At 43.4% G+C, this 13631-nt stretch overlaps 1 pseudogene; it reads right to left on the minus strand.

Moving 5' to 3' along the window:
* Window positions 1-5739: 5739 nt before the first annotated feature.
* On the minus strand, window positions 5740-6204 carry LOC125079036 (60S ribosomal protein L32-like; annotated as a pseudogene).
* Between the last annotated feature and the right edge of the window lie 7427 nt (window positions 6205-13631).

Here is a 13631-nt window from a genome sequence, read left to right on the forward strand (position 1 = left end):
CTTCAGCTGGAAGGGGATTGCTAGTCAGCACCTTGACCTTCCTGTGTTGCAGTGCTGATTTAGTCACATAGTAGCTGTGGTCTTCTTGTGCAAGCCACTTACCCTCTCTGGGCTTCAGGTCCTTCATCTGGAGATGAGAAGACCTACCTCATGGAGAACTTGAGATGATTACATTTGTATAATGCTTATAAGGCTTTTGTTCCAGTGTTAGCAAATATTAAACATTTAATAACCACTTTCACTTTCTTTGTATCCATTTCTTTGTAAAATGAACATAATTTTGTGAGGGCAAATGAGAAAATGTAGGTTAGAGTGCTTTGGAGGTGTTCAGGGCAGGGTGTGGTGTGTTTTTGTTACGATTTTATAGAGGGAACAGATAGCCCTTTCCTCTCTGTGTGAGTCCATGAACCTCAACCCCCAGCAGAGCAACTCTCCCACCTTCTGGGTCTGGCTCCAAACTCAGGAGCCAGGCAGGTCCTGCCACAGAGCAATCCCTTATAATTCCCTACTGGAATAATGAAACTGTCCCCTGAGGGGGCCTCTGACTCCTGACAGGGTGTCTTATCAGATACACCAAGCTGATAAGCCACATCTTGAAAGTTATTTATTACCAAATGTCTGAGATAGCCCCTAGGAGAGGAAAGGGATGAGAATGGATGGTGGGGGTGAAGGCTGGTCTCACTCTCTTCCTGTTTCTCAGGAGCCAGCTGGGCCTGCCTTGGAGAACACTGCTCACTGTCATTTCTCCGTTCTGTCCTCTCAAAGGTTTCCTGCACCCTCCAAGCATTCATGATAATACTCTAGTCTGTTGTCCTTTTCTCATTCCCTGTAGTTAGTTTGGTAGCTGATTTTTCCAAGCCCTGCCCAGGTACCTGGCATGTTAAGGAAAGAGCTTAGGATTTAGCATCAGAAAGCCCAGTTATGACACTAGCTGGGAGATGCTAGGGAAAATAACTTAATTCTTGTTGCCTCTGTTTTCCTCATTTGGTAAAATGGGAATAATAGTCAAATGAAGTAATAGAAGTAATGGCATAAAACTGCCTTGCAAACATAATGTGCCATACAAAACTGGTAACAAGGCCACAAACTTGGAGTCCTCTTTCCTCTTGGTCCAGGTCCTTGTCTTTCTAGCTACTTGGTAAAATTAAAGAAGAGAAAAGCTGGCACTTATTTAGAAAGCAGTAAGTGCCAGCGCCTTTACTTTAAAGTTTTGTCCTCTGTGTTATGGAGGTGAGAAGACCTAAGCTTTGTTGGTATTTGTTCAACCTCACACAGTTAATTGTTAATCAGAAGATTGGAATTTGGATCTGTCTGCCTCTAGAAGTGGGATTTTCCTGCTGTGGTAGGCTGAATAATGGCCCCCCAATATGTCCACATCCTCATTGCCAGAACCTGTGCCTATCACCTTATGTGCCAACAAGAGACTTTGCAGATATGATTAAGTTACAGATCTTAACGTGGGGAAATTAATCTGGTGTATCCAAGTGGGACTGATGTAATCATAAGGATCCCTAGAGAGAAGGAGATATGAAGACAGTAGCACAGGGAGGTTTGAAGATGCTGCCCCCAGCCCCCGCCCCCCACCGGCTTTAAAAATGGAGGAAGTAGCCGCAAGCTAAGGAATGCAAGAACTACAACTCTAGAAGCTTATAAAGCTAGGAGTTGGGTTCTCCCCTAGAGCCTCCAGGAGAAACCAGCTCTGATGACACCTGGACTGTGGGCCAGTGAAACTGATTTTTGGCTTTTGACCTTCAGAATTAGAAGAAAATAAATTTGCATTGTTTGAATCACTAAGTTTGCAGTAATTTGTTACGGCAGCCATAGGAAACTAATAAACCACTATATCCTGCCATGTCTTTTGTTCACCATTTTATGTTTTCTTTGTTGCCCTAAAGGTCCAAATTATAGCCTTCCCTAACTTTCCTATTCCCCGGTGGGAGCAGGCAGTCTTTCAAACTGTCAAACTGTTTTGACCAACAGTTGGGGGACAAATACTAAACCTACACATCCTAGGAGACCAGCCCTGGGTGAGGCATTGTGAAAGGTGCCACAAAGTGGCCCTCAAGGAGTTTAGTAGCTATTTATGGTGCAGCCCTAAAATTCAATGGCGCAAAACAGTATTTTATTATCTCACACTCCGTTGGTGGGAACAGTGGCTAAACAGTTGCTGTTTAGCACATACGTGGTTGTGTTTCAGGGTCTCTCAGTCCGCAGTGAAGATGTCAGCTTGTCTGCAGTTATCTGAAGGTTTAACTGGGGCTGAGGATCCACATTTAAGATAGAGAAAAAGCTTGCCGTTTAGCATCGGAAAACCCAGTTCTGAAACTTCATTTTCTAGTATGTTGTTCATGAGTTGTTGGCAGGCCTCAGTTTCTTGCTGGTTATTGGCACAAGGTCTCAGGTCCCTCCTTCCATGGGCCTCTCCATAGGGCTGCTTGGGTGTCTCATGACATGGCCCCTGGCTCTCCCCAGAGTACTAAATGAAAGAGAGAGAGGTGAGAAGGAGAGCAAGGGAAAAAGATGAGCGACGAATCAAGGTTTATAAGAACATGTCACTTGGACCTCGGGAGGAACAGGAATGGCAACAGAGAGGTCAGCAGTACAGTATTACTTGTGGCACCTGATGGGTGCTAAGCACATATAAAGTGAATGAAAAATAAATTCCTGGAAGCAATTAAGCAGTGCTTTTGAAGTCAGCAGAATCCACTGAGTTAAATGAGTTGGGCGAGAGAGGTGTTCTTCATTCATGGTTGTTACCCTGAGATTCTCTCACTCTAGTGGAATAATACATGTTACAGGTAGACAGACTGCCGGAGCTAGAGGTGACTTAGGGAGGGGCTACTACAGCCCCTCCTTTTAGAGATGAGGGAAGCTGGCTGCAGCTGGCCCTGTGTGCTGGCGCTGAGCTCCCTGGGCGGCATGAGTGGTAGGGGGAGCAGGAGGAGTGTGTTAATTTGCTGGGGCTGCCATGACAAAGTACCACAGACTGGGGGGACTTAAACAACAGAAATTTACTGTCACGCAGTTCTGGAGGCTAGATATCCAAGATCAGGGTTCCAGCAGGGTTGGTGTCTCTCCTTGAGAGCCTCTCCTTGGCTTGCACGTGGCTACCTTCTCATTGTTTCTTCCTACGCTCTTTTCTCTGTGTGTGTGTGTCCCTTTTGTCTTGTATTTTCTTTCTCCCTCTCTCCCTCCCTTTCTTTTTGAGGTAGGTTCTGTGCTCAGTGTGGAGCCCAACACAGAGTTTGAACTCATGACCCTGAAATCAAGATCTGAGCTGAGATCAAGAGTTGGACACTTGGGCACCTGGGTGACTCTGTTGGTTAAGTGACTGCCTTCGGCTCAGGTCGTGATCCTGGAGTCCTCAGATGGAGTCCTACATCAGGCTTCCTGCTCGGCAGGGAGTCTGCTTCTCCCTCTGACCTCTCTTCTCTTATGCTCTCTCTCTCTCTCTCTCTCTCATTTTCTTTCTCTTTCCCAAATAAATAAACTCTTAAAAAAAAAAAAGTTGGACACAACTGACTGATCCACCCAGGCACCCCACCCTACCCCACCCCATATCTTTTCTTAAAAAAATGTTAGTCCTACTGGATTAGGGCCCACACTTATGACCTCACTTGATCTTAATTGCCATCTTAAAGACCATGTCTTCATTATAGTCATATTGTCTGAGGTACTTGGATTTAGATTTTCAACATAAGAATTTTAGGAAGACACAGTTCAGTTCATAACAGGGAGAGAAACAAGAGAAAGTGGCCAAACTGAGAATCTTAAAGGGGTGGCATTTGGAGGTGAACACTCCCCAATCCTTAGGTTGTGGTAGTGGAAAGTTAAGGAGAGGAGCTATGATATATTTGGAGAGATCCTTCCAAGTGGAAGCTTCCCAGTAGCAGAGCAGAGAAGCCAACATATGTGTAGGGTTGCCCTTAGCACAGGCTTCTGGAATTCTCACCTACTCACAGCATCAGGGTTCTCTTTCATCCCCTAATATGTCTTCATATAACCTTCTTCAGTCACTCCTCAGACAGTGGTGTACCTTCATTTTATGGTTCATCTGGGAGACAGGATATAGTTGAAAAGCAATGAACTTGGGTGTGTGACCCACCTAGTTTGAACTTCCTCTTTACTACTTACTTGACCTCATATGAATATATATGTATATATTCATGTTTAAAGATAACCATTTAAAAAACTACATGTAGCACATTATAGTGGTTGGGTCGTTCTCAGCTAATACTTCTCTTTGTCTTTGTTAAAGAATCTATTGGAAATTTGAGGTGGAGGGATTTGTATTGCTTCAAATTCTGGTATCTGAAGTGAGTTGACCTGTAAACAGTTTGCCTGACAGCATAGTGACCAAGGGGATGGCTTTGGTGAAGTTTAATTCTTAAAGGGACATCTCTGATTTTTCCATATCTAGTCAACCCACCTTGAATAACTCTCTTTCTCTCTCTTTAGAAGACAGTTTTGCTTGGTTTTGAACCCAGAGTCCAACTTTGGGCACCTGGGTGGCTCTTATGGTTAAGTGACTGCCTTCGGCTCAGGTTGTGATCCTGGAGTCCTATCCTATTGGGCAGATCTGGTTATAAAGCACCTCCTCTAAGCCTTCATTACTCTTAAGACTATAATTAACATTTAACTGGAGTGTAATCTTTCCATTACATCCACACCAAACTTCAGAAATGTGGATGCATGGTCATTTTCTTGACCTTGGACACAGAAAAGCCTGCATTTTCTACTTCAGAGAAGTGAATGGAAATTGAAACCTGGAGGTGGTTGGAGCCAGGAGTGAGGGGGGCATGGCTGTGTTCAGGGTGAGGTCTTGTGAGGAGACCTTACCAAAGGGAATTTGGGCTGTAGACAAGCAGAGGAGGCATTCCACACCCCAGCACACACACCCAGACTTGACTCTGTATGTGTGGAGTCATGAGCCCATGAGAGTGCTTCTGTTTGGAGGAGCTTTTGCCAGGCCTGGCTTCATGACATTCTCTTCATCCATAGTTTTGGAATAACAAAAGGTGAAAAAGTCCCCCAGAGCCTTTTCTCTCTCTCCCTCCCTTTCTTTTCCCCTTTCTCCCTGCCCCCCTTTCAGAGAGGAACTTTAGAGTCCTTCAATCCTGCAAATTCATGATGCTACTTTAAGAGGTTCTGGGTATCTGTTGGTTGTCTCTTGTAATGTCTCTGTCCTGCTTAGCTTAGACATATGGAAGTAGTCATCTATTAGGCATTCCAGAATCTTAACACTTTTCAAAGGCACTGGGTTTTGTCGCAGATGCTATCAATGTCCCACCCATGCCTCCTGACCCTCACCTGCCTCCTGGCCAGTCTTCTACTGCCAGCACTTATGATATTTTACCTGTAGGCTTTCTCTGGCTACCAGAGCCTATTCTGCCTGCCATCACAGCTGGCTGGAAGTGTCTGGGAATGAGCACAGACCTCAGCCTCCTCATCCCTCCCAGAGGACAGCTCGGAGGCACGTGTTCTACATTGACCGCAGCGCTCCCGAGGAGGGCTGAGCCCCGTGAGCTATAGTTGTGGCCTGTACATCACTTTACTGTTACTTGTTTTCTTACCTCCCCAACCTCACTTCTCTCTTTCCCTACTAATAGTTCATGAGATCACTTCTAAAGGAAAACTATTTCTCTACTCTCTACACTTCAGACACCAAATATGTGGGAGATTTCTTCCCTTACCAACTAACTGCCCAACTCTCTGGACATCCAACTAGGCGTCCTACAATTTTTTTTTGTAGTTTTATGGTTTTATGAACACAAATATGACGTGCACAACAAGCTGTCTATTCATTTCTTCACTGCGCAGCTTGGCGTTGGGATTGGTGACTCTGATTGCCAGCTGGGCTGCTTTTTCCACAATAGCTTTGCGGTTCTTGGAGGAGACGTTGTGAGCAACCTCTGCACAGTGAGATTTGTTGCACATCAGCAGCACTTCAAGCTCCTTGACGTTGTGCACTGGCAACTTCCTGAAGCCACTGGGCAACATGTGCTTTGTCTTCTTGTTGCTCCTGTAACCAATGTGGGCATCAAGATCTGGCCCTTGAATCTTCTGTGCACCCTATTGTCAATGCCTCTTGGCTTCCACCAGTTGCGCTTAATTTTGACATATCGGTCTGACTGGTGCCGGATGAACTTCTTGGTCCTCTTTTTAAACGATCTTGGGCTTCACCAAAGGTCTGAGGGCAGCCATGTTGCCCAGTAACAGATGGCTGCCCGGTGTCCTACACTTTAATTCAGTTCTGGAGTGAGATTCAGACTTCACAAGTTTAAGGGCTCAATCCCATGAGACTGCCCTCACTGCAGATGCTAGTTGCAAATAATGGGTCCCTGTGGAACCCACACTTTTGACGGGGCTATGAAGTCAGTTTCCCTATTCTAAGTTTAATTATTTGCTGGAATGGCTCACAAAACTCATGGAAACATTTACTTACATTTGCCCATTTATTATAAAGTGTATGATAAAGGATACAGGTGGATACCAAATGAAGAGGTATGTAGGGTAAAGTCCAGAAGGGTTCTGAGCACGGGAGTATCTGTCCGCATGGAGTTGGGGTATGCTCACCTTCTGGCACATGAACGTATTCATCAAATTGGGAGCTCTCTGAACCCCGTAGCTGAGGGATTTTTATGGAGACTTTATGTAGGCAAGATGGATTTTTACCTCAATCTCCAGCCCCTCTCCCCTCCCCAAAGCATGGAGCATGGAGCTGAGAGTTCTAAACTGTCATGGCTTCGTCTTTCTGGTGACCAGCCCCCATTGTGAAGCTACCCAGGAGTCCTCTCATTAGAGCAAAAGATGCTCCTATAATCCAGGAAAGTCTAAGGGATTTAGGAGCTCTGTCTGTAAGATTCTTCTGTCGCCCCCATTACTCAGGAAATTATAAGGTTTTAAGAGCTCTTTGTCAAGAACTGAGAGCAGACACCAAATATGTATTTCTTATTAAGTCACAACCTCCTGAATAAATGCTTGCCAAGGTAGACTCTCATGACTCAGTGCCTGACACTGTGGGAGGCACTTGTGGTTCCACCTGTGTCCTGGGGGCCACAAAGAGCATTAATCAAGGTCATAACTTCTGGAGCCTTGATTGTCCAGGGTTCTAAGTGTCAAGGTCACCATGCAGTAGTTGTGTGATGTTAGGCAAGTTATGTAACACTCTTTGTCTTGCTTTCCTAATTTATAAAATAAAGTAATAGTCATATCTCATAAGGTTGTTGTGAATGTTAAATCTCTCATGAAGAACACAGTAATGTCTGGCGCATAGTAAGCTATTAGTATAATTACCACTGTTAACCAACAGCACTACCCTTTCCGTAGCTCTCCAATTCAGAAATCTCAAAGTTAATCTTCATGTCTCTCTCTCCTCCTGAAAGCCTCATAACCAAGTCTAGTCAAGCTTGTCCTATCAATATCTCTGAAGTTTGTCCAGTGCTCTCTGTACTCTGCCACTAGCTGAGCTCTCTGCTGGATCATTGTGACAGCCACGTAACTGGCCTCTTCGCCTCCAAGAGCGTCCTGTAATTGCCTGTTTCCTACATTGTAGCCTAGAGGAGCTTTCTGAAAAGCCATGATCTGTATGCCACATGCCTACCTAAACCTGCTCAGAGAACCCCTGTTGTTCTCAGGAGAAAATCCAAGCTCCTGCCCTTGGCATGAAGGACCCTACAAACCCCCTCCATGACCTGACCTCTTCCAGTCCTTCAGCCTGACCTTTACTTGTTCTGCCTTGTACAATACATCCAGTCTCGTTAAACTGCCTCTAGCTTTCAGCACACACCACATGGTTTCACACATTTGTACTTTGCTCACTTTGGTTGTGCTACCTGAAATACCTTTTCCATCTTTCTTCGTCTGGATACAATTTATTTTATTTTCTGAATTCAGTTCAGATGTCACCTCCTTCAGCAAGCCTTCCGGGATGCCCAGTCTCAGCCTAGTGATCCTCTTCTTTATTCCTTCTTCTATGTATATGCAAGTATATACAAGTATATACATCTTGTATACTCCAAAACCACCACATTCTACTCTATAGAAATATTAACTACTTGTTTCTTCTGTTAGATGGCAAGATCTCTTAAGACAGAATCTGAATCTAATTCATGTTTGTATCTCCAGAATCCAGCACAGTACTTGGCACATAATCTGTGTTTCTTTTATTTTTGTTGAAGTGAACTGATATGTAAGGAGACACAAAAGCTTGCAGAGAAGGCAGTATACAGATTGGGGTTTAAAAGTGGCTGTTAAAATGGGACAGACCAACCCTCCCTGTCTAGTGCAGTGAGCTCAAAGACAAGTATTCATTCTCTCCTTCAGCAGCCTTCCCATCCCCCATCCCTGTAAGGTTCCAATTTGGCCCAAAGCAGTCTCTGGCTCACAGTGTCCTTCTGTTGTTCTCTGTGCTGCAGAGATACTTACTGTCACCTTGTTGTCAGGTCCAGGAAGCTCTGCCTAGCCCTCAGAGGTCAGTGACAGTTAGGGGGCCTGCAGTAGACAAACAGACCCTCTGTGGGCTGGGGCCTGCAGGAGAGTATTTGGAGAGAAACATGAGAAACCCAGATTAGGCTTGTCTCTCTGCCTGCTGAGCTCGATGTTTATTGTTCTAGCCCCAGTGTTTGGAAATGTCAGGCTCAGGCTGACTTTTCACTCCTCTGGCTTCGCCACAGGGTTCAGAAAGGCACTGTGCCCACAGGGGAGGTTTTGGAAGAGCTTCCTTTCTCTGACTGTCTCTGCAGTTTTGGGATACCACAAGTTGTTTGTGTTTCTGGTTTCTGAATGTTTCCACAGGGCCATCTGGAGGGGAAGTTCAGTGTCTGATTGACAAGGCTGTTGGGGCAGAAGGAGGGTCATGGGTGCCCCACATGCGATGGCAGCATCTGGGCTGGCTGGCTGGCCAGCTAGTCCAATGGAGGGAACAAGCTTGCCCTATGTCAAGGGTGGTTGTGGCCTTTTGTTTTGGTATTTCTCACAACTAGTGCCTTTTCCTCATTTGGGGCTTTAGTTTAGAATCTTGAATTTTGGTACTTTGGTTTCTTACTCATTTTTCCCCCAAGAATGTTTATTAGAAACCCATATATGGGGAGGCAATGAGGAGATAAATTATGGTCTTTCCCTCAGAGTTCATAGTTCAGTTGGGAAGAGAAATAGAAAAATAGTGATGAGAGGTCACTGCTCTAACAGAGCTAGTACAAGTTTCCTTGAGAGTGAGGGACTCTGTGTGTCAAGACACAGGGAGACGTGACCATATCCTCAGGTAGGAGCAGGAATTCAGTGTGTGATCACACCCTCTCTGGGAGCCGAGTTCCCAGCTTATTACAAACGCTTGGTAAGAAGCAGCTCTCCACTCCCACTGCTTCTAGACTCTGGTAACACCTCGCAATACTCATGAGGTGGGAACTTCCCTATCTGTCCTCAGTAGAGACTGACCGGTAGTAGGAGCTGCCCGGACCAATAGTCTCTGATGTAAAAGCTATGTTTGTGCCTCTTGACCCCCAAATTTGTAGGAAGTCAGCAGGGTGGGAGATAAAGGGAGCTTGGTGTCTTTAAGCCCCTTGCAGACAGTGGAGTTGCTCTGGAAGTGGTGAGATGCACACGCTCAGAGTCGAAGATGTGGCTGCACACAGGCTGTCAGAAGGAGCTGGAGAAGCCAGCCGGGGCTGTAATTAACAGGACCTGTAATTGTGGCATAAATAAGCACCCAGGCACTGACAACTATTGTTATTGAAATGTCATGTTTTGAATGTGAAAATACAGTTAAAATGTAGAGAAGCTGGGTGATAGTAACGTATGCAAATATGCTTCAATTAAAGCTCAGCAACCACTGGCTTAAAGTAAAGGACTTGATTTAAATACTTAAGCAAATATTATAATGACTCCTATGACAGGTGACAAAAATGGAAATTGACACTGCAAACATCACCAGGAAATACATACTCCCAGACCTCCCTGTGTGTGTAATGATGACTAAAGAAAACCAGTTCCCAGCGCGGGGATTCTCTAAATTGATCTCTGGGACATCCAGGGCTTGAGGGATGAGTCTCCAGGCCTTCAGATGGCAGGTCCAAGGGGGTATGAATGAAGCAATGACCATGTTTGCCTGAAATAATCTGTTGACCTGCTCTCTCCCCCAGCAGATCTTCAGCCACCTGAGAGTAGCAGTCATGCTGATTCACTTCCTGATTTATCTCTATTCTTGGCCCCCCCTGTCCTGTGCCCTGCTCATGGTAGCATTCAATATGTAGTTGTTGAGATGCAATTCTCTGTATTTTTACCCCTGGAAATTTGACAACCACTGGTGGATCTTATGGTCCATGACCTCTTTGGCACCTTGGCAACTCTGGCTTCTTAAATGTACAGCCAGTCTTAATCTCCCTGTTTCTTCTCTGGCTGGAATCCCATGAGTCTGCCTTCTCAATAAGGAGAATGCATCAGTGCTGTGCCTTCCTGTGGAGGATGCGTGCTCATTGGTGGACGCCTTAATGATAAAGATCAGTAAAAGAAGAACTTGAGGGGCCTGGGTCCTTTCTATGACACTCAGAATTGTAAAATTACAGTTTACTTATGAGAATGAAAATTATTACTTTTAAGTGACCAGGAATTATTTTAATGAGGGCAGAAGGGGTTAGTTCCAATAAATAAATGTTTAGAGTTGATAGAAGATGTGTAAACAGGTCCTCAATCTATAAAATTTGCCAATTCATAATGCTAAGGACATTATAAATACATAGTGATATTGTAAAAAAAAAAATACATAGTAATTGTGTGTCAGATTCAGAGTAGAATGAAAGAAACCCATCTTGTATTGGGGAAGATACATCTTTAATCTTTTGTGGTCATACCTTTCTGGTGGTACTTTTCTTAAAAACAAAAGATACAGGGTTAAATATAGTGGCCTTGAACCACTGTTAATGAATTTAGTTAGATGTTAATGGTCACTGTTAATGGTCATTAGCAGACATTGATATTATTTGTTAGTTACTTATTATTCACTAAGCATTTAACTGACACCACTTCATTTTATCTGCATAATAGGCCCTACATGGTAGATATTACTCTCCTGTAACTGATAAATTATGGATCATAAAATTAAGTGATTTTCCAAATTGTATAGTTAGTGAGTAGTAGATAGGTTTTAAAAATCCAACCTTACAGTCTCTGTCTTTTAACTGGTATGGTTAGATTACTCATACTTAATACAGTTGTTCATATGGTTGGATTTAGGTCTACCATTATTCATTTTCTGTCAGTCTTTTCTATTTTTGATTCCCTTGTTACCTGTTTAGTTACTTTTGAATTATTTGATTTACTTATTTTTAGTATTTCTTTTTTTTTTTTTTTAAGATTTTATTTATTTATTTGACAGAGAGAGATCACAAGCAGGCAGAGAGGCAGGCAGAGAGACAGGAGGAAGCAGGCTCCCTGCTGAGCAGAGAGCCCGATGCGGGACTCGATCCCAGGACTCCGAGATCATGACCTGAGCCGAAGGCAGCGGCTTAACCCACTGAGCCACCCAGGCGCCCCTTATTTTTAGTATTTCATTTCAACTTATTTATCAGGTTTTTGGACTCTTTGTGTTATTTTTTTAGTACTTGCTCTAAGGATTACAATGTATGTACTTAATTATCCACAGCCTAGTTGAAGTTAGTATTTCACCACTTCAGGTAGAATGGAGAAACTCTAGAATCATCAGGTCTCTTTTTCCTCCCCCTTTGTGTTATAGTTGTATATATCACCTCTACATACATTGAAAATCCCAGCAAACAATGTTATAATTTTTACTTTCAACTGGAACATCTATTTTAAAGTCCTCAGGAAGAAAAAAAAAGTCTTTTATATTTATCCACATATTTATCATTTTAGTTGCTTTTCCTGGTCTCCTGAAGATCCAAGGTTCTCTGTTTACATTTCTTTTTAGAATTCCCTTTGACATTTCTTCTATAGCATGTCTGCTGGTTATAAATTTTCTTAGTTTTCTTTCATCTGTTTCTTTCATCATGTTTTTAAAGAATATTTTTGCTAGATATAGACTTACTGAGCTTCTTGCACCTGTAAATTTATGTCTTTCACCTAATTTGGAAAGTTCTTAGTCATTCTTTCTTCAAAGACTCTTTCTCTTCTCCTCAGGGGACTTAATGGCCTTTTCATGTCATCCCAAGTTCCTAAGGCTCTGTTTGCTGGTTTGTTTTCATTTTTCTTCCTCAGATTGTAAAATTTCTACTGATTTACCTTCAAGCTCTATTTAGGCCACCTAGTTAACGTTTTTAAAAATTTCAGATGTTTTATTTTTCAGATCTAAAATTTCCAGTTGGTCCTTTTTTATGATTTCTGTTTCTCTGCTGAGAACTTTCCACTCATTTTGGGTGTGTTTACCTTTGCCTCTACCTCATGCAAGAGAGTTCTAATAGCTCTTTTAAAGTTTCAAAGTGCCTATCTGATAATTCCAACATCTGGATCAGTTCTTGTTTAGCATATGATGATTGTCTTTTCTCTTGAGATTTGGTCACATTTTCTTGCTTCTTTGTCTGTCAAGTGATTTTAGATTGCATCCTGGATTGTATAAATGCTGTGTTGTGCCTCGCCTGCATCCTGTTAAAATCCTCTAGAGAATGTTGATTTTTTAATTTTGTTTTCATCTGGTTTAGTCAGGATTAGACTGTAAATTTTGTCTTCCTTTCTGGGTAGTGGTTCACAGCTCATTTCTCAGCCCTTGCTATATGCATCCATCCACAGCTTAGAGCTGACCCTGGGATTTGTGTGGGTTTGTATACAGAACTAAGAGATTTTCTTCTCCAGATCTCTCCTGTCTATTATTTCCCTCACCCTGCCCACCTCCAAAACCCCCTTTTCCCAATTCCACTGGCTAGAAAAAGTGTTTCGATCAGAGTTTTAGCTGCAAGTGCCAGCAGTGGGTCATGGTTGCATGTGTGAGCCTTGCCCCATTGTGTGAGCCATCCTATGACATTGCTGTGTGAGGAAAGGGAAAGAAAGCCCCAGGAGGTCATCCTATATTGTTTGCATCTCCAGGTGTTAGTTCCTCTTCACAGTCTGCTTGCTTTGGTTTCCTTTCCCAGTCCTCAGAGAGTTGCTTTTTTGTGTTTTGTCCAGAGTCATTTAGCTGTAATCAGTGTGAAAGAGAGAGGCTTCTGGGCTTGTTCCATCTTGGAACATCCTTATGGTAGAGGTAGGGTTTGAATGCAAAATTGACCACAAAGCTTCCATGTTTCTATGTACTGCATGTTTCTATGTACTACACCACCATTCTTTTGCTTTTATAAATATATGACTACCGAATTGGCCTAAAGGTTATCCACCTTTGCACACTGTGTTTGTGATTGAGTAAAGGAGGCAGAACCAGCACAGACCCAGGTAGTTTATCTTTACTGTAGAAACAAATGAATTACATGATTTGCTCACTTACCCAACAATTGGCTTCTCCTATGGATGACAGCCCCCTCCACTCCCAGAAGCACCCCCCACCCAAGTTGTGCATAATTGTCCTGAGAATTGTTGAATTGCTTCTGCACTATGGCTATGGACAGAGGCTAGAAAAACCCGGGGTGGGGGAGGGGGAGGGGGAGTGGGAGTGGATCAATTGCAGAACCAAGTGCAAACAAAACTTTCTT

The sequence above is a fragment of the Lutra lutra genome, chromosome 10, assembly GCF_902655055.1.
Source record: "Lutra lutra chromosome 10, mLutLut1.2, whole genome shotgun sequence".
NCBI classification, from domain to species: Eukaryota; Metazoa; Chordata; class Mammalia; order Carnivora; family Mustelidae; genus Lutra; species Lutra lutra.